At 33.5% G+C, this 23,134-nt stretch overlaps 1 long non-coding RNA gene across 2 annotated transcripts; it reads right to left on the bottom strand.

Annotated features, from left to right (window-relative positions):
* Positions 1 to 6,858: 6,858 nt before the first annotated feature.
* On the bottom strand, positions 6,859 to 21,568 carry LOC114301017 (uncharacterized). 2 transcript variants are annotated; one of them, XR_014349979.1, is made up of 5 exons: positions 21,478 to 21,568; positions 21,319 to 21,387; positions 19,290 to 19,549; positions 8,678 to 9,019; positions 6,859 to 7,074 (listed from the first exon to the last, which is right to left on the bottom strand). It is a non-coding gene; the product is annotated as an uncharacterized LOC114301017 (long non-coding RNA). The 2 variants fall into 2 exon arrangements; XR_014349978.1 differs by lacking the exon at positions 8,678 to 9,019 and having other exon boundaries at positions 21,478 to 21,567.
* Positions 21,569 to 23,134: the final 1,566 nt, after the last annotated feature.

Here is a 23,134-nt window from a genome sequence, read left to right as displayed (position 1 = left end):
AAAAATCCTTATGATAAATACTTGCGTTAAGTTAAATACTTGTAAGTTTAATACATTTTTTTTTTATGAAGACAACTAAAGTAATACGCACACACATAAGGATTGACCAAAATTATATTCCCTTAAAAAGGTGCAAAAAAAAAAAAAACATAGAATGTTAAATGAAAAATAGAATATTACACATAGAATATTCTATGTTGTGTTCATGAAGAATATTATGTTGAGTTTATACCAACATAGAATACTATACTCCCATAAAACGGTGCCAAAAAAAAAAAAAAAAAAAACATAAATTCTCTCGCCATATTACACATAAATGTTAAAATGCCAAGTCTTTCAAATTTTTCTTTTAATTAGGAACTCTAGATATTCACAAAAAAATTAAATGAAAAATATTTATCATCTATACATTAGAATTACACAACAAATAAATATTACATTTGAATGGTACAACTAAATAAATATATTACACAACAAATAAAATGTTAAATAAAATTTTCTGAGTGTCAGTTTAATTTTTTTGTTGCAGGAAGATCAACTAAATAAATCACCCTTACTTTATTTTTAAATAGCTCCAAACAAACAGTCCATTCCCCCTCCCCCTCTCTCTCTCTACATTCTTTGCGAAACCCATAATCAAACTCACATTTTCTGAGTCAAACCAGCATTTAGAATAGTCGTTTTTTAACAGTCACATTAAAATGATAAATTAAAAATGGAGCACAATAAAATGCTCTAAATTTGAACTTTTCTCTTTGTTAACTGACTTCAATTTTATAAAGACGAAATTAAAACCAAAATCACACAACAAATATATTATATTTGAATGGTACAACCAAATAAATATATTACACAGCAAATAAAATGTTAAATAATTTTTTTTGAGTGTGAGTTTAATTTTTTTGTTGCAGGAAGATCAACTAAATAAATCACTCTTAATTTTTTTTTAAATAGCTCCAAACAAATAGTTCCTTGTCGTAATAACCTATCTCTATATCTATCTCTCTCCTCTCTCTCTCTCTCTCTCTCTCTCTCTACATTCTTTGAGAAACCCATAATCAAACTCACATTTTTTGAGTCAACCTAGCATTTAGAATAGATGTTTTTTAACAATCACATTAAAATGATAAATTAAAACTCGAGCACAATAATTGTCCGAATTTGAACTTTTATCTTTCTTAACTGACTTCAATTTTATAGAGATGAAATTAAAACCAAAATTAAAACCCATTATAATCATAAATATTTTGAAGTTCACCATTTATGACTTGGAAACTCCAAACATAAATTTATGCCAAAAAAGAAAAAAATCACCACATAAGAAAGCCATTTTATAAGCAATAAAGTAATACACACATATGCATTGACCAGAATTTTTGAAATGCAACATATTCAATTATACTCCCTTAAAAAGGTGAAAAAAAAAAAGGAACATCTACTCTCTTGCCATATTACATATAAATGTTAAAATGCCAAGTCATTTTAGAATGGTACAATTTTTTTTTTTTTTACATTTGAATGGTACAATTTTTTTTTATAACAAAATATTAAATGCTTGTGTTAAGTTAAATACTTGTAAGTTTAATACATTTTTTTTTCATGAACACAACTAAAGTAATACACACATATAGACATTTACCAAAATTTTTTGAAATACAACATAGAATACTATACTAAACATAAACTCTCTTGCCATATTACACATAAATATTAAAATGCCAAGTCTTTCAAATTTTTCTTTTAATTAGGAACTCTAGATATTAAAAAAAATATATATGCAAAAAACAGTCTCTTTCTTTTTATAATCACACAACAAATATACTACATTTGAATGGTACAAATTTCTGCTTAATAGTTCAAATAATTGACAGTAATTCTTTGATGAAAAAATAATTTCTGCTTAATTTTTTTTTTTATTAAAAAAATTGGCAATAATTCCGATTAAAAATTGACAGAAATTTGGAGATGAGAGACATTTCCTCAATGTTTCATAGGTCTGAGAGAAATTTGGTTCACAATAATTCTGCTCAATGTTTAATCAAAATTGACAGAAGGCACGATGTAATTGTCCATGAGTTATTGAAATTCTATTTCCTTTATTTTAGCATGAGTTATTAACATGAGTGATTTAACAGGAAATCAACACCTTACACACCATGTATCGAGCAACAATTGTATTTATACCCTTAACGCTAATTACACACCATCTTGAAGAGAAAAATCTACAGATGATGGTTAGTTTGTTACAAAACAATTACTTACCAAGTCAACGTGTATTGTTTTATTCATTGTTTAATTACTAATTTTATTATTGGTGCTTTTTTGCACTTGCATTGTGAAAGGAAAGCACAAAAAAAACTCACCTTTTAGCAAATATAATAAACGTATGTTCATCCAACTTCAAAGTGGAAAAAAAAAAAGAACACTTTAAGGCATACTATACAATAAGTGACACTTAAAAAAAAGAAACTCACTTGTTATATGCCAGCCCACCAAAGTGGCTCATACACTATACTTTTATATCTATACTTCTATCCTATCTATCTATATCTATGGTATGAACACTTTTGTCACAATTTTTCTCATTTCTAAACTGTCCTTCTATAACTGTAATTGTCAAATTCAAACAAACCTATGAATTCTTTTAATATTTTATATATATGGGAAACCATCTAACCTAATACCAGTGGTGATAGACTCAGATAACACACAATCAATCAGTAAAGAAACATAGATGGGTCATCAAAATCACCATTACACTTACAAAGTGGACAACACTTTCTTGACAGAACATAAATATAATACCATAGATAGATAGATATAATACCAGTGGTCAACACTTTCCTATTTTTTTTTTCATGGCATGCTAAACAATAATGACTAATTAATCTATCTATGGAAAAGAATTGAAAAGAATAAGCAAAGTGATGATCAACACTTTCCAGAGCAAAGTGATGATCTAACATAAATATGACAGAACATAAATATGACAGAGCAAAGTGATGATCAACACTTTCTAGATTTTCAAATTATATATAAAATTGACAGAACATAAATATAATCTATATAAAATTACACAATAATTACACACAAAATTGTTATATATAAAATTCTGAAACACAGATTTTCAAAAATAAACTCTGCATTTTAGTAAATAAACTCTGCATTTCCACACAAATAAACTCTACATTTCCATACAAATTTTCCACACAAATAAACTCTGCATTTTAGTATATAAACACAAATTTAGTATATAAACACAGATTTTCAAAAATAAACTCTGCATTTTAGTAAATAAACTCTGCATTTCCATACAAATTTTCCACACAAATAAACTCTGCATTTTAGTGTATAAACACAAATTTTCCACTCAAATTGTTATTAAATAAACTCTGAGAATTTGACTACAGGAAGTCAAATTGCACTTACAAAGTGGACAACTCTTTCTTGACAGAACATAAATATAATACCATAGATAGATAGATATAATACCAGTGGTCAACACTTTCTTGTTTTTTTTTCATGGCATGCTAAACAATAATGACTAATTAATCTATCTATGGAAAAGAATGGAAAAGAATAAGCAAAGTGATGATCAACACTTTCCAGAGCAAAGTGATGATCTAACATAAATATGACAGAACATAAATATTACAGAGCAAAGTGATGATCAACACTTTCCAGATTTTCAAATTATATATAAAATTGACAGAACATAAATATAATCTATATAAAATTACACACAATAATTACACACAAAATTGTTATATATAAAATTCTGAAACACAGATTTTCAAAAATAAACTCTGCATTTTAGTAAATAAACTCTGCATTTCCATACAAATTTTCCACACAAATAAACTCTGCATTTTAGTATATAAACACAAATTTTCCACTCAAATTGTTATTAAATAAACTCTGAGAATTTTCTAATTTACTGCCCTTTTGTTTGGCAGATTTGGGAATATTTCACAAACACATAGGTTGTGTCTAGACACGTCTCATGACACACTGGTGGGTTTCTTTAAAAAAAATATTTTAAAAAGCTAATTTGAGGTCAAAACTAATATATAAAAACAAAGATGGGAAACAAAAAATACTCCTACATGTACATCAATGCCTCTCAGGTCTGTGCCTAAATTTATATTCATATAGATAGTAAATAATTTTTTCTTTTTTCCAATGTCCCCTTGATGTCCATATCTTTTCTTTTTTTTCTTTTTTTTTTTAAAATTATTGTGTCCCGTGTCTATATAGACTCTATACATGCGTCTGTGTCCATACATGTGCATGTTTGTGCTTCTTATATACTAAAGATCTGCATCCAAGGAAGACTATTTTGTATATCCAAAAAATTATGAATGCACAATTTGCGGTTAAGCTATCATAGTAAAATGACCAAAGTCAAACATCCATTCCTAAGATCAACATCATTAACCAACATGATCTGTAGTGTCACATTAAGGTCACTCTTTGCTTAGAGATGAAGTTTGAACTTTGATCATCATTGGCAAATCATAATGTCATCTCATTTGGTTGAAGAAACATAAAGACTTTACCATTATTATGGACTTTGAAAACCCAACTACAATAGAAGACCTTAGCATGGTCACAGAAGACGTTTTTTGAGCCCATTAACGAAGCTGCACCATTTTCTATTTTCTAATACAAACAATAATGCATATAACAACAAAGCAGACAATTGTAAGCAAATTTGTATTTGATAACAGTTTGCTTATTTTCAATGAACATGGACTGGAGTTTGAGAGAATATAATCATATGCTGTCCAACATTTCTCACACTCACGGATATAGAGAAGTCAAAATCCCATAGGGCCACAATTTGAATTCAAAAAATTTATATTCAATTTACAATTGTAATATATATAGCCTTTCCATGTGAAGGATTTGCATAGCTTACATACACCCTTCTTTTATGCCCCAAACAATGGTCAATTACATTATTAATTGATATTTATAGTGACAACTATCGATGCTATTCATCATATCATTTCTTTAATTTAATATAGAAGAGCAAGTCACTTTTACCAACAAAAAAAAAGGAAAAAGATGGAGTGGAAGATCTGGAGTGATATAATCTAGATTTGCAGATTTGGGCAGATTTGCAGATTTGGGCAGATTTGGAGTGATGTTCCGTTAGTTGTACTTTGGTCTGTCTGGAAGCATCGAAATGAATGAGCTGCAAATCAGTGAGCTTTGTGAGGAAGTGCTTGGGGAAGGTGTTCTGTTTTCAGGAAGTGCTTTTGAGTGCCCAATTCAGCAGGTGTTCTGTTTTTTATCCTTTATGCTGCTGTTTGGTGCACGGAAAGAAGGCTTATTAGTTGGGTCCCAATCGGGTCTCAAGATCACGAACTTTTTATGGTAGGTGATTGTGTACCTAAGCGTATTTTAGAAAGACAGATTGCTAGGAGATGTAACTACTAATAAATAACTTTTTATTGTATCAGTAATGGTGAATGAATGCTATGGTTTAAGTCTGGTGCTCTATTTAGAAGGTAAACTCTCCAACGGCTAACTCTGCATTTCCATACAACACTTTCTTAGCACTTTCTTTTAAAAAACAGGAAACAGTGAGAGTGAACTAACCCAGCAGCCAATAAGCAAAGTGATGATCTAACCCAGCAGCCGATAAACTAACCCAGTGCCAAAGTGATGAACTAACCCAGCAGCCGAAGTGATGTCGAGCTGGAGTGAACAATGGTGAGAGTGGAACGGTGTAAGCTCTGATGAAGGCTCTGTGTAAGCTCTGATGAAGGCTCTAATGAAGGCTGTGTGTAAGCTCTGTGTAAGCTCTGATTTGAACAACGGTGTAAGCTCTGATGAAGGCTATGATGAAGGTAAAAGCTGAGATTTTCAAAAAAAATCAAGAAGAAGAACGGAGAGGAATAGAGAGATAGAGAGGGTAGGCAGAGAAATAGAGAGGGAAGGTGGGTAGACAGAGGGTAGATGGAGAGGCAAATCAGATACAGAGGTCAGATACTGAGAGAGGAGTGGAGAAACAGCCATGTTGGGCGGGAATTTCTGTTTTCTGTATAACCTCAGCCATTGGATAGATATTACAATTGATCTAGACCATTGGATCAAATGTATCTCACACACATTTTTGACATAAATTCAAAATCCTTCTTGCCTTATTATATAGATATATATATATATATATATATACACAATTCAAAAGTTTGTTTTGTAACATTTTTCTTTTTCGACAATGCTTATAAAATTAGTCACAAATTATTATAATAGACCAACGAAAAATTACTCAGTGATAAGACCTTTGAATTTCTTATTCAAGTCTCCATAGTCCCTCGTTAGATTTAAATATATTTCTCAACAGTCAAAGCACAAGGAAAGCCTTACCTTCGCCCCGACACAAGTGCGAAGAGTTCCCTATAGATGTGATGTCTGTGGGATAGCCTATATAAATATCTATTTTCTTATACCCAAAAAATATTATTATAATAGAATAACTCCAAAATGTATTTGTAACTCATCCTCTTCATTCATCAAACTGTTCAAATGTTTTTAATGTATTGTACCCACCACTAGTGTCTATATCCTCTTCATTCACCAAACTGTTTTTAATGTATTGTACCCACCACTAGTGTCTATATTTATAGAGAGAGAGAGAGAGAGAGAGAGAGAGAGAGAGTACACAATGTAATGTTTTGTTGGGTTTATGTTTGGCCAAGTTGCAGAAAAATGGAAAGAATAAATAATTGCGAAAATGGTGGGAATCTAAAATAATTGCATCATACAAACTTAAGAAAAAAAAAATTTAAAAAGCATGGCTACAATTACAATTTTGCCCCCAGCTTCTTTCTCCACGTGTATAAGATCTATCCCAACAAGTCACTATCATTGAAAGAAAATCCAATACAAAATGTGCAAAGATAAATACATTATGAACCATATATCAAACACACTAATAGCAGACAGTCTTTGACCTTGTGAATATAAAATCATGCATGCTTGAAAAATTTCATACTCAGCCAATGAAAATATACAGCAACAAGAAGAATAGGAAGTGTCAAGGGCACCAAGAAGCAGTAATACCTGTTGTAGAACAGGAATAGAATCAGGGAACATGAATAATAATATTTCAATATGTTATTATTTGAAATAAGACATAAAAGAGTAATTTTGACAATTGCAAGCAATGCAACACTGAAACTATTTTGTAACAGCAATCTTATAAAAGAAATTAAAATTTTCCTATGCCGGTTTATATAATGTAAATGATGACTATGAAAGTTGTTTTTCTTTTATGAACTTTGCAAAGTTCTTTAAAACTACTGGATAACTGGATATCAACAACCTCTTCTTGAAGTAGGTATTCTCCATATACACTGGGACACACAAGCTTTTACAGAACCAAAACAAGCTTTTGCAGAACCAAATCAAATATGAATAGCCAAACATGTAAAATATCTTGACACACGGTGGTTCAGGCATATACATTCTACTGATTGTCATGAACATTTTATAATCAATTTGGAAATCCGTACTTACAAACAAGGTTGTTAAGATCGGGATCCTACACAGGATCGTTTTGGGGGTCTGTCGGATCGGATCGAGGATCGTAAGATCCTACTAAAATGATAAAAAAATGCAATAATTTTTATATGACTAAATAATACTATCAAAATATATATAGAATAAGCCCCAAAAAAGGAAATATAGCAATTCAATGTAGCATTCAAACATTTTTTTTCAAAAAAACAAGTCAAAAACATAATAAAACCAAATACCAACACTTACACATCATTGTCATTGTTTCTTAATGAAAACAAAACAAACTAAATGTATTGTAATTTACTTGTTTGCATATTCATTTGATTAGTCAATACACTCCATTTAAATTCATTACATTGATCTTATTCTTCTTTTTCTCATTTCATTGTGCTCTAGGGATATCCAAAAACAGAGAAACATAATCCAAGTTCATCAGTTTTAAAACGCTTTTCATTGAATTTAAACTATTTAAATTTTGTTACTTTAAAACACTTTATATAAATTTTAAGGTAAATTACAAATATATTTGTTGAAAATACGAATTTTCTTTCTATGATTTTGTAAATTAGATTTCCTCTTTTAAAACTTTTAATTTCATAACAAATGGTTCTTTTTTAATAAATTATAAAGTCAAATAATTAACAATTTTTATTGATGATGTCATAAATTTATTTTAATTAGAACTAATTTTGATAATTTTATTAATGTATGAGAGAGTAGTTAGAAATTTTATTTTTAAGTTAATTTTGTTAAATAATAAATTTTGACAATAAAATATTTATAATTTTTTGAACTATATAAATAAATTATATTTTAAGTAAACTTATGAAACATATTTATAATTGATTTTAAATTTTAATATTAAACAATACTCAACAAGATTTTGTTGGCATTTGCTAAAAACAGCCTTAAAAAAAAGAAAAAGGCAAATGGCTACATTAAAGCTGCTGTGGACTTTTGTTATATATGACTACCACAAACCAAAAAGAGCTGCTGAGCAGCAAAGAAATCAGAACAGCAGAGGAAGAACAACTTATAGCGAAGAAAAAGAAAAAAAAAAAAAAAAGAGCAGCAGACAGTCTGAACAGCAGCGAAGAAGAGAGAAGAAGAAGAAGAAGAAGAAGAAGAAGAAAAAGCAACGTACCTGGATGGAGTCGCAGGCTCGCAGCAGGTCAGGCTTCTCTCTGTTTGATGTTGAATCTCTCTTTCCCCAATTCGTATTGCCCTAATCGCAGTAGGTGAGGCTTCTGTTGCTTTGCTTCTCTACTTCTCTCGCTTCTGCTCCCGATTTTGCTTTTAAGTGGCCAAAAAAATCCTTCAAATCTGGATCGCATGGAGTCGCGATCCAGATTCGATCCTACCGATCCCAGAACGATCCCACCACGATCCTGATCTGGGGTCGATCCAAAGTACGAGTCGGATTGAATGGTGTATATTGAGTCGTAGGATCGTACGATCCTACGATCCGGATCGCGATCTTGACAACCTTGCTTACAAATGATTGGTATTAACAGATACTTTCCAGTGATTTTGTCACCGGTATAGTGTTGTAACATAAGCAATAAGATTTTCATATTGAACTGTTAAAAACATATATATATATATATATATATATGTATATATAACCAAACCAAACTAAGCCTTAAGTCCCATCAAATGGGGTCGGCTATATAAATCCTTCTTCTCCACGTGGCTCTATCAAATGTCATTTCGTTAGTCAAATTAAATAGATCCATATCTCTATTTACAATGCTAGCCAACGTTAATCTAAGCCTATCCGGTCTCCTAACACTTCCATCTATCATCACTGCACTGCATCTCTTCATTACTCCCTCTATTGGTCCCCGTTAAAGATGATCAAACCATCTCAATCGATTCTCTCTCAACTTATCTTCTATCGGTGCTACTCCTACCCATTCCCGAATACACTCATTCCTAATTTTGTCTTATTTAGTTTTGTCACACATCCACCTTAGCATCCTCATCTCAGAAACACTCATCTTATCGACATTTTGTTTCTTGGTTGCTCAACACTCTGTTCAACACTCCGTCCCATACAACATCGCTGGTCTAATAGCAGTTCTATAGAACTTACCTTTTAGTCTAGTGGGTATTCGTTTATCGCACAGTACCCCAGACGCACTCTCCACTTAAGCCATCTCACCTTAATTCTATGGGCCACATCCGCATCAATCTCCCCCGTCGTTGTGATAATCGATCCTAAATAACGAAAATGGTTACTCTTAGGCAGTTCTTGGTTCTCAATCTTCACTTTTTCTCTGCTTTCATTGTTATTGTTACTAAATTTACACTCCACGTACTCTGCCTTAGTTCTGTTTATCCGGAATCCTTAGATTCAAGTATTTTTCTCCAAATCTCTAACTTTGTATTAACTCTTTCTCTAGTCTCATCCACTAACACGAAATCATATGTAAAAGCATACACCGTGGCATGTCATCCTGAATATTTCTCATCAACTCATCCATAACTAACGCAAAAAGAAAAGGACTTAAGGTAAATCCTTGATGTAACCTTACAGTGATAGGAAATTCATTTGTCTCTCTAACAAGCGATCTAATAGTGGTCACCACCCATTCATACATGTCTCTAATCACATCAATGAAACCTTTTGTCACCCCTTTCCTCTCTAACACTCACCATATTATATCCCGAGACACTCTATCATGTACTTTCTCAAGGTCAATAAACGCCATATGAATGTCTCTTTTCTTTTCTCTATACTTTTCTATTACTCTCCTCAACAGATAAATCGTTTTCATTGTTGACCTACCAGGCATAAACCCTATTAGGTCCCTACTTATTGCCAATTCCGTGAACAAGCTTGGGTTAATCGAGTTGTATTTTTCGTTGTTTTTTGGTCTTCTCACTCGAGCAGGGAAAGTTGCGCTCGAGCGGAGTTTTCACCTTCTCAGTAGTTTGGCTTGTCTGCAAAAAATACTGTGAGGTGTGATTTTGCGCTCAAGCGTAAGTTCCAGTGCTCAAGCATGGACCTTGGTTTGGAACACGCATTTTGATTACACCGCTCGAGCGCACTCGAGCGGCCATTCCTGCGCTCAAGCGAAGATCGCATATCCAACTGCTATAAAGTTGCAGTTTGCTCCAAATCTAGAGTACGACTTCCAGATCTTCTTTGAGGGTTCTAAGGTTTTCTTCCGGAGCAACTTTACTAGTTTTTTTTGATGTTGTGTTGAGTATTAAACTCATGGTTTAACAAGTATACATCAAAGAGGTGATTGATTATTCAATAACAAGAGTGTTTCTTCTTCAGTGGAATCCAGAGATTCAAGCGTGGAGTATTCGAAGGAGTTTGACGTTGTATGCAGTCGTTAATTCGACATGGATGTCGTGGATTCAACATCAAGATGATCAAATTCTGAGACGAAAGCGGTGGTGAAAAAGATACATATTGTTGAAGACAAATTGGTTGCGTTTTGGGTAATTTGCTTTGATAAATTTGTATTCCTTCTTTCTTTCTTAGTGGATTGATCAGTGGCGTTATGCCCGTGATTTTTTTAATCACAATTAGAGGTGTTCCAATTGTGATTTTTCCACGTAAAAATCGGTTGTGTGGATTTATTGATTTTGAAGCAACAATCTAAATCACTTTCGTATGTGCTAGATAATTTAGATTATCAGTTTTAATTGTTTGGATATTGTTGCAATTAATCTTGATCAGAATCACGAATCACTTAGGTATTACAATTGGTATCAGAGCAGGTCACTCTTCGTTTTTATCAAAACTATAAGAGTGTGATTTTGTGATATGGATTCAATTCGCAAAGGTAACTTGACCCATAGACCTCCTTTACTTAATGGTACAAACTATTCATATTGAAAAACTCATATGAGGGCATTTTTAAAATCTATCGATTAGAAAGTTTGGCATTGTGTGTGATCTATGGGTGGAGTGAACTTGTTGTCACCATTGATGGTGTTGATATCCCCAAATCACTCGATAGATGGGACGCAATCGATTATCAAAACTCGAGCTGGAACAGTAAAGCTCCCAATTCCCTCTTTTGCTCCGTTACACCAGACGAGTTTCGTCGTATTTGCACGTGTGAGGTAGCAAAAGAGGCTTGGGACATTTCTGAAACTATTCACGAGGGTACTACAGCTGTTAAAAAATCAAAACTTCAACGTCTCACCTCCTCTTTTGAAACTCTCTTTATGCGTGATGATGAGACGTTTGATGATTTTTATGCTAAGCTTAATGACATCGCGAATTTTTGTTTTACATTCGGAGAAAAAATCCCTAAATCGAAGGTTGTTAGAAAAATTTTAAGGCTTTTACCCGAGAGGTTCCAATCAAAAGTGACAGCTATTGAGGAGGCTCAGGATGTTGAGAACCTCAAGCTTGATCAGTTGGTTGGAACCTTGCACACTTATGAAGCCAACCAGATTTTTAAGAAAAAACAAAAAGATAGTATGGCTTTTACCAGTGCTCATGAGACTACTAAGACCCCTGAGGTTGAGTTTGATCTAGAGTCCGAAATGACGGCGATGTTTACCAAACAATTCAAAAAAATTTAAAGAAAAAGAAGTCTAATTTCAAGGACTCTAGTTCAAAAGATAAGGGTAATGAAAAATTTAAAACTTTTCCATCAAAAGTTGTTCCAAAAAATAAGAAGACTGTGAAGGGGGTAAGGTGTCAAGTGTTGTGAATGTCAAGGATTTGGACATATTGCACTTGAATGTCCATCAAAAAAGAACAGCAAGAAAGTCTATACGCGAAGAAACCGAATCCGATGAAGACGGAGATAGTACTTACATGGCATTCTGGTCTATCATCACTCAACCATCTCCAAAGCCAGTTGATTTTGCTCATGGTCAGAGTCTGCACCGTGCTCCTACCTTTGATGGAAGTAATTACTTATTTTGGAAGATCCGAATGAGGATGTATCTTAGAGCTCATGACCCTGAAGGTTGGCAAGTAATTGAAGAGGATGTTAAAAGTGCTGACAATCAAAGCAATCAAAGAGTTCTGAATACAATCCGTGAAGCAATTTCCGAAGAAGAACAGATTGCTCACTGCACAAAAGGCAAAGATGCATGGGACATTCTTAGTCAAGTCCATGAAAGAGGAGAGTCATCTTCATCACCATCCATCAACTTTCATGCCTTAGTTGCTCAACTGGATGAGATCAAGAAAAAAGAGAAACAAAAAGAAGATGATGAAACCTCGGAAGACAATGATGAGATTGATGGTGATGACCCACAACAAGTTTATGAAAAGCTTTACAATGAATCTCTGAACTTGTCCAAGATCAATGACAAACTGACTGTCAAGCTCAAAGCATGTGAAAGCCAGAATGTCAAGCTAATGGGAGAGGTTGCTAAAGCAAAAAATGATGTCATCAAGATCTCCAATGACAGGCGAGACCTATGTGGAAAACTTCTATCTCGTGAGACCGAAATGAATAAACTTCTAAAAATCTATGCCACATATGAAGAGAAGATTAAGATCCTTGAGATGTCACAAGCTGCATTGGAAGAGATGGTCGGTCAGAAAGAGGACAAACTCAAAGATGCTAGAGCCACTATTGATATGTGGAAAAAAGGGTCAAAGACACAGGAACACATCTTCGGGTCTTGATGACATCCTTTTTTTCTGTAGCAATCTCTCCCTTTAGCTTGACATTCTCGCTTTCACATGCTTTGAACTAGAAAGTCAGTTTGTCATTAATCTCGGACAAGTTCAGAGATTCATTGCAAAGCTTTTCATAAGCTTGTTGTGGGTCATCACCATCAATCTCATTATTGTCTTCCGAGGTTTCATCATCTTCTTTTTGCTTCTCTTTTTTCTCGATCTCATCTAATCGAGCAACTAAGGCATGAAAGTTGATGGATGGTGATGAAGATGACTCTCCTCTTTCATGGACTTGACTAAGAATGTCCCATGCATCTTTGCCTTTTGTACAGTGAGCAATCCGTCATTGTTCTTCTTCAAAAATTGCTTCACGGATTGTACTCAGAACTCTTTGATTGCTTTGATTGTCAACACTTTCAACATCCTCTTCAATTACTTGCCAACCTCCAGGGTCATGAGTTCTAAGATACATCCTCATTCGGATCTTCCAAAATAAATAATTACTCCCATCAAAGGTAGGAGCACACTCTGACCACGAGCAAACTCAACTAGCTTTGGAGATGGTTGAGTGACGATAGACCAGAATGCCATGTAGGTACTATCAACGTCTTCACCAGATTCGGTTTCTTCGGATTCTTGCTCTGACCTGCTTTCATCATCCCAAGTCACTATATAGACTTTCTTGCTGTTCTTTTTTGATGGACATTCAAGTGCAAAATGTCCAAACCCTTGACATTCACAACAATTGACACCTTATCCCTTCAGTCTTCTTCTCAGTTTTTGGAGCAACTTTTGATGGAAAAGCTTTAAATTTTTCATTACCCTTATCTTTTGAACTAGAGTCCTTGAAATTAGACTTCTTTTTCTTTAAATTTTTTTGAATTGTTTGGTAAACATTGTCATCATTTTGGACTTAGATCAAACTCAACCTCAGGGGTCTTAGCAATCTCATGAGCACTGGTAAAAGCCACACTATCTTTTTGTTTTTCCTTAGAAATCTAGTTGGCTTCATAAGTCGGCAAGTTTCCAACCAACTGATCAAGCTTGACGTTCTCAACATCCTGAGCCTCCTCAATAGCTGTCACTTTTGATTGGAACCTCTCAGGTAAATACCTCAAAATTTTCCTAACAACCTTCAATTCAGGGATTTTCTCTCTGAGTGTAAAACAAGAATTCGCGATGTCACTAAGTTTAGCATAAAAATCATCAAACGTCTCATCATCACGCATAAAGAGAGTTTCAAAAGAGGAGGTGAGACGTTGAAGTTCTGATCTTTTAACAGCAGTAGTACCCTCGTGAATAGTTTCAGAAATGTCCCAAGCCTCTTTTGCTACCTCACACATGCAAATACGACGAAACTCGTCTGGTGTGACGGAGCAAAAGAGAGAATTGAGAGCTTTACTGTTCCAACTCGAGTTTTGATAATCGATTGCGTCCCATCTATCGAGTAATTTGAGGATATCAACACCATCAATGGTGACAAGAAGTTCACTCCACCCATAGATCACACAATGCCAAACTTTCTCATCGATAGATTTTAAAAACGCCTTCATATGAGCTTTTCAATATGAATAGTTTGTACCATCAAGTAAACGAGGTCTATGGGTCAAGTTACCTTCACGAACGAATTGAATCCATATCATAAATCACAGAAAATCACTCCTATAGTTTTCATAAAAACGAAGAGTGACCTACTCTGATACCAATTGTAAAACCTAAGTGATTTGAGATTCTGATCAAGATTAATTACAACAATACCCAAACAATTAAAACTAACAATCTAAATTATCTAGCACATACGACAGTGATTTAGATTGTTGTTTCAAAATCAATAAATCAACACAACAGATTTTTACGTGGAAAAATCACAATTGAAACACCTCTAATTGTGATTAAAAAAACCACGAGCAAAACGCCACTAATCAATCCACTAAGAAAGAAAGAAGGAATACAAATTTACCAAAACAAATTACCCAAAACGCAATCAATTTGTCTTCAACAATATGTATCTCTTTCACCACCGCTTTCGTTTCAGAATTGATCAGCTTAATGTTGAATCCACGACATCCATGTTGAATTAACGACTGCACACAACTTCAAACTCCTTCGAATACTCCACGCTTGAATCTCCGGATTCCACCGAAGAAGAAACACTCTTGTTATTGAATAATCAGTCACTTCTTTGATGTATACATGTTAAACCATGAGTTTAAGACTCAACACAACATCAAAAAAGACTAGTAAAGTTGCTCTGGAAGAAAACCCTAGAACCCTCAAAGAAGATCTGGAAGTCGTACCCTAGATTCAGAGCAAACTGCAGCTTTATAGCAGTTGGATACGCGATCTCCGCTCAAGCACAGGAATGGCCGCTCGAGCGCTGTAACCAAAACGCATGTTCCAAACCAAGGTCTACGCTTGAGCACTGGAACTTAAGCTCGAGCGCAAACTCACACCTCACAGTATTTTTTGCAAACAAGCCAAACTACTGAGAAGGTAAAAACTTCGCTAGAGCGCAACTTTCCTCACTCGAGCAAGAAGATAAAAAAACCAACGAAAAATATAACTCGATTAACCCAAGCTTGTTTGCGGAATTGGCAATAAGTATGGACCTAAAAATTGATTCTCTGACACCTCTGTTATATCTCGCAATCGGTGTTCTATCACCCTCTCCCACACTTCCATTATATGACACATTAGCTTGATTCCTCTATAGTTGTTGCAATTCTGAACATCTCCTTTATTCTTATAGTTCGGCAATAAAATATTTTTCCTTCACTCATCTGGCATGTTCCTAGTCAAAAAAAATTTGCTAAACCACCTTGTCAACTAAGCAACCCCCTTTTTATCCAAACACTTCCAAGTTTCAATAGGGATATCATCGAGTCCTAAAACCTTATTTAATTTCATCTTCTCAAGTGTAATCTCCACTTCAAAGTTCATAATCCTACAATAAAACCTATAGTCTTGGTTTATCGTATTACTGGCTATTTCTTCCCCTATTGGCATACCTTTATGTTCCTCATTTAATAGTTTCTCAAAATAATTCTTTCATCTCTCCTTAATCTCTTTATCCTTCACCAATACCTTAGAATCCTCACTCTTAATGCACTTAACTTGATTAAAATCTCTTGTTTTCCTCTCCCGTATCTTAGCAAGTTTGTATACCCTCGTCTCTCCCTCCTTACTATCTAGCCTAGTATATAAGTCATCATAAGTTTTCAACTTAGCCTCTCTCACTACTTTCTTGACCTTCTTATTAGCCAATCTATAACTCTTAAGGTTTTCCTCAGTTCTATCATTCTGTCACTTTTTAAAGCACTCCTTTTTTTGCTTTAACTACCACTTGAACCTCTTCCCCCCACCACCGAGTTTCTCTAAAACTGGGTCCCGTTCCTTTCGACTCTCCAAGCGCTTCCCTTGAGATTCTCCTCATATAATTGGTCATCGAGTTTCACATAGTGTTAGCATCATCTTCCAAGTCCCAAGCACCTCCCTTATCCATTCTATTCTTAAATATTTCTAGTTTATCCCCTTTTAGGTCCCACCATCTCGTCCTACGATGCCCACCATTCTTCCTAATTTGGTATTGCCATTTAAAACATAAATCTAGTACCAAAATCCTATGTTGAGAGGTCAAGCGCTCTCCAGGAATCACCTTACAATCACTGCATTTTAGGCGGTCCACTTTTCTCACTAAAAAATAATATATTTGGCTCTTAACTAATCCACTCTTAAAGATATCAAATGCTCCTCTCTCTTCTTATACATAGTATTGGCCACCACTAGGTCAAAAGCCAATGCAAAATCTAAGATACTCTCTCTAGCCTCATTTCTATCACCCAAACCGCATTCACCATGCACCTTTTCATAGCCTAATTTATCTATGCCTACATGGCCATTGAAATCTCCACCTTTAACTACGTTCTCTCCTACGGATATCTCCTGTAAGATCTCATCCATTCGCTCCCAGAAATCCCTCTTAGTCTGATCATCTAATCCTACTTAAAGGGTATATACACTAATAACGTTCACTATATTCTCTCCAATAACTAATTTAACTAACATAATCATATCCCCCTTCCTAATGACCGCCACTATATTTTCCACAAGACCCTTGGCAACTATGATTTCTACCCCATTCCTACATCTATCCTTACCACTAAAATACAATTTAAAACCGGTATCTTCAATTTCCCTAACTTTCTCACCCATCCACTTAGTTTCTTGTACTCATGCTATACTAACTCTTCTCCTAATAATAACATCTACCAATTCCATCATCTTACCAGTTGAAGTTCCTATATTCCAAGTGGCTACCCTAAACCTATAATCCCATAGTCTTGGACTAGGTTCTTTACTCGCGCTCATTTAGAACAATGCGGGAACATTTGCCCATTTTTCACCCACCTAGGCGTCGATACGGCGCCCCTTGCTCACTTTTCGACACACCTGGAGGCAGGTGCAACGCGTCACTTGAGGGGAAGAATCTAGCATTTAATCGATTCAAAGTAGAATTCATTGTCATAAAGGATACGAGCGGCTTTTTTACATGTTGGCTATCGACTACCTAACACAACCCTCCTCCTTTACCCAGGCTTGGGACCGGTGGAATTGTTAACCACCCCGGCGGAGTCATATGTATGTATATATATATATATATATAATATAAAATATAAAATATAAAATAAAAAGAAGAAAGAAAGAAAGAAAGGACATAAAAGCATTTGTTGTACTTTCAAAAATGGGACTGAGATGAAATAAGAAATCTCCTTGATCAACAGAAATGACAAGGCATTGATGGCATTTTTAAGGATTACTTCTATCAACGTGGATCACTAATTTGCATTCTTGTAGAGGTTATGGAAGGATTGGAAAAGCCACCTAGAAAGAATAACAGCTAATTGCCACAAATATATTTTGACATGACCTCCTTTAAAGCATATATACTTCAAAATCAATTTTGTATCTGTTTCATTAGTAATGGCAGAATGCCACCTACTTCAAAGCTGAAACAGGTAATCCGTGACACTTGTCCTCTCAAGTGCCTCACCAGTTGGCATGACCAGCCTTGTACCCTTCCATAAATGCTATTCCACTTTAACACCATGCGCATGGCACAAGCCATCATTTTCCAAAGCAAAGAGCCAGAGGACCTAAGATATAGTTGTTTCACTTAGAATCCTTGGTCTTCCAGTCTCCAGATATTCGAAAACAAATGGGGCCAAAAAGTTCCATTTTTTTTCTAGAACAAAATGGTGTGCAATAAACAATAATAGAAAACATATATACACACACATATATAGATACTAATTTCTAGAACTTGTTTTGGTAATCAAGGAAATGGTATTGATTTGCTGCCCAAATGTTGAATGGAGGACGGAAAAAAAAAAAAAAAAAAAAGAGCTCCATCGAATCAAATTGGCCAAATGTCTACCTTCATGAGCCCTCAAGGCCTGCTTCTCATCCTTACTCACTGTCAAGGTCAAGGGGCAGGCACAGATTATGATAAAAAAAGATGGGGAAGAGAGCTTTATGATGTTTGTGAATTGTAAATTCTAGGACATGCTCTACCCTTAGTGTACCCCCTCAAATCACCTGGTCTTTCCTAAATGAACTTTAATCACTTATTTAGAGGAATCACTTGAACAAGATAAGATATGCATAGAAAACTGCTTTTGTAATCTGTAAGAAAATTGTAAACAAAGGTACAAGTATAATGACCATCAAAAACCATGGTTCCTCAATTTGGTCTTGAAACACCATTCCACTATCACTACACAATCAAAGTCAAAGATAGAAGAGAATAACTTCAATATCTATTCAAGATTCTTTAGCGTTTTTAATTGCAAAAAGTTTGTATTATTTTTAGCAAGTGTGTCCCAATGGTACAACATCTATTGAATGCAATGCAAGCTGATATCGGGCATAGGTAGATGACATCGATATTGCAGAGAATAAACAATGCACTGCTATATTAGTAGTTCAAGACTACCTAATATCCCAGCATTAAGCAAGTGAAGTTGTTTTGTTAGATAAAGCTGTAAATCACTAAAGCTCCCAATTAGGTTTAAAACAGGACTCAACGTTACCAAGTAATGTTAAATAATTTTATTAGACATAAGACTTATATACACCAAAAGGTTACCTGTCGGTCTTTATAGCAGATATGAGAGCATTATCAGATGGTGAAAGAAACTTTAATATAATTGCAGCATAGAAGAAACCCACAAAGAAAACAAAGCCAAATATGAGTAAGAACCAGCCCCAAAAATCTGTGTCCTTGGAGGCAATAAATTGGGAGAAATTCCACATGCTTTCACCAAATCAGTTCTAAGACCTCAACAATAGAATGTCCATTTCAATATATTCCCTTGCTACAACCAACACCATCCAGCAACCTATTCCCTAGATAACCATCACAGAATTCAACTAACTTTTAGGCACAACATGCAATGAATTTATTATGTAAAATCTGAGAAGCTTACTAGGCTTCCTTGGATACGTCTAAAGGCTAACATTTCAGAGGAAGAACTGTAAGCATAAATAATCTATATCAGTCTATACTCCTACAAAATGTCGCAAGGGTGTAAAACTTAATTATGTAAAAACTGAAAGGCTTACTACCAGGCTTCCTTGGATATTTCTAAACTCTAAAGGCTAACATACCCGAAGAAGAACTGTAAGCATAAATAATCTATATCAGTCTATACTCCTACAAAATGTCGCAAGGGTGTAAAACTTAATTATGTAAAAACTGAAAGGCTTACTATCAGGCTTCCTTGGATATTTCTAAACTCTAAAGGCTCACATACCCGAAGAAGAACTGTAAGCATGTATAATCTATATTTGTTTATAGTTCTACAAAATGTCCCAGGGGAGGGGTGTAAAACTTTATTAGCACCAAAATTTCCCTGCCAACATAAAACATACCAATTATATCCTATATAACCCTAAGGTTGTGTTTAAAGCATGGATTTGGGTAGGGATTTGAAAAGGGAAAAAATTTGTGAAATGTAACTATATTTCATTCACATTTCACACATATTTTCCCTTTCTCTTTCTCTATCCAAATCCCTACCGAAATCCATACTCCAAACACAACCTAAGAGATTGCAACAAATGAAAATTATGACATTTATCAATTTTGATGCCACGTATAATTAAATTTCATCTCAAATCATTAACTCCCAAAGTATTTTCATTTTGTCCGGCATTGCCAAATTTTGATTTTGGTTAAAAAAAAAAGGGGAAATTTGTATTTAAGTGCGAACTATTTAAAGTAAATGTAATTTCATGTAGGTGAAAGTTAGAGCAAGTAAGAGGTGTGTCCCATGTTGCAAGTGAGAGGTATGTCCCGTTTTACAACTTTCACTTGAATCAGACATGGGCTTAGTTGCACATGCAACAATTTTGAGTTGATCCCACTTAACTGCACTTTTCTAATTTTTTTTTTTTTTTTTTAAAAAAAATCATGCAAAATTATTAAATATATCATGGTCTTAGTTTCTCAAGATATGTAATGTATACCAAGTAGTGTTTTAAATATAGACAGTTCATATATTACAACTAATAATAAAACATAACCCAAGAGTTGTTTTTCCCTTCGTCAAGTGTCATAAAATTTTCCATTAACTTACCTACTAATAATATTCTTCAATTGTTCGTTTACTTTGTTTACCAAAGGCAGATAATGTTCATAAAATCAGTTCATATCTACATAAAAAATAAATAAAAATAAAAATAAAAACTTAAAATCATTACACGGTGTTTGGTTGGATGGGAGATTTAGGATGGGATTTGGAAAGGAAAAGGAAAAAAAAAAATAGGTAAAATATGAAAAAAAATATAATTACATTCCACATAATTTCACACTTTTTTTCTTTTTCATTTTCAAATCCTTCCTAAATCTCCCAACCAAACACAGTTAAAATGCTTCTTTATCGTTTAGAATTCCCAAAGCTAGAAATCGCAAGGAAACAATACAATATCCTTATTATGGCTAACTGAAACCCTAAAATGATTTTTATCTTTGGAATTGAGGAGAGAACGCGAGATGCCGGAAATAGGGATATGCCAGGACTGAACCAAGAAATATAGAATCTGAGATACATACAGAATACCAATAATACACTGATACAAGTTTTATATATATATACACAGAGAGAGAGAGAGACCTGATGGAGGAGAGAACGCGAGATGCCGGAAATAGGGATATGCCAGGACTGAACCAAGACATATAGAATCTGAGATAAATACAGATTACCAATAATACACTGATACAAGTTTTATATATATATATATATACAGAGAGAGAGAGAGAAAGAGAGAGAGACCTGATGGAAAGAGAGTAACGGTGGAAGAGCAATTGAAGAGTGTTCCGAATATCACAACTTTCTCGCCTTCCAATCAGTCAGGATTGATATTATTTGATATTCTTTCTCAAAAATGATAGAGGCACCAAAAATTCTACCAAAAATTTTATCAAATGTTTCACATGGGTGTGGGACTCACATGGGACCCATATTATGTGGGTCCCACACCCATATGAGACATTTGATAAAACTTTTGGTAGAATATTTGAGATGTCTAGCATTACTCATTATTTCTATTTGAGATAAATTATATTCACACCTTTTGAGATTTATTGACACATTCTAAGATTTATATTCACACCTTTTGAGATTTATTGACAAATTGTATTCACACCTTCTGTGATTTATTGACACCTTCTAAGATTTATATTTATTATAATTTTTTTTTTATTTTTTAAAAATTACACTTTTTTTTTAGATTTAAAATTTTATTATAGATTATTTTCTTTAGTAATTTAATTTTTTTAAATATTATTTTGTCCTCATTGGATAAATTACATTGTCACTTCTCACATTTTAAAAATTAGAATCCCCTCCCCAAGGTTTAAAGTAGCATTATCAATTGTTCCATCGATTAGTATTAGTTGAAAAATAAATTCATTGAAAAAAAAAATTAATTGGGAAAAAACTTATTTGAAAAAAAAATTAATTGAAAAAAAAAAATTATTAGTCAAATTTTTAAATTTCTATTTAAAACCAACGTAAATAACGTAAATTTCTGTTTAAAAATCAACGTAAACTGTTTAAATTTCTGTTTGCTGTTTAATTGAAAAAAATAATGTTTAGTATTTAAATTTCTGTTTAAATAATGTTTAATTTTACGACATTTTTACTATCTGAGACCTGTTTGGTAACCATTCCTTTTTCAGTTTTCAATTTATATTTACAAAAATTTGAAAAATTGTCATAAAAATTTGTTTAATAATTTTTTTTATTTATAAATGGTTGTCTCAGTTTATAAATTTGAGGAAAAAACGCAAATTCAAAATATGAGTTTACATTGGTTTTTAAACATAAATTTAAAATTTTGACTAACAAAAAAAAAATTTCAAATAATTTTTTTCCAATTAATTTTTTTTTCAACTAATACTAATTGAGGGCACAATTAGTAATGCTACTTTAAACCTTGGGAAAGGGATTGTAATTACTAAATTGTAAGGGGTGTCAATGTAATTTACCTAGTGAGGGCAAATTTGGTATTTAAAAAAATTAAATTGTTGGAGGGAGCAATATGTAATAAAACTTTAAACCTCTGGGAGGGGATGTAATTTTCAAAAAGTAAGGGGAGAATTGTAATAAACATAAATCTCAGGGGGTATCAATGTAATTTATCCTTTTCATAAAAAAAATTTCACTTACTTATGTTCTATTTAGTCCATATTATTTTTTTATGTTCCAATAAGTCTTATTGGTGACATAATTACCAAAATACCCCTAATAATATTCACATTAACAGTGTGAATGTTCTGTGATGTGAATGTTCATACCATCAATGTAAATGTTAACATGTCAATGTGAACATTCACACGTCAATGTGAATATTCACATTGTAAAATACGAATGTTCATATTACCAAATTGCTAACCGTTCAAAAAATATTTGTAAGGGTAGAAATGTC

Source organism: Camellia sinensis, chromosome 14 (genome assembly GCF_055761805.1).
Source record: "Camellia sinensis isolate YWXY chromosome 14, ASM5576180v1, whole genome shotgun sequence".
NCBI lineage: Eukaryota > Viridiplantae > Streptophyta > Magnoliopsida > Ericales > Theaceae > Camellia > Camellia sinensis.
The sequence above is the reverse complement of the archived record's forward strand: the minus strand, read 5'-3'. Positions and strand labels throughout refer to the sequence as shown.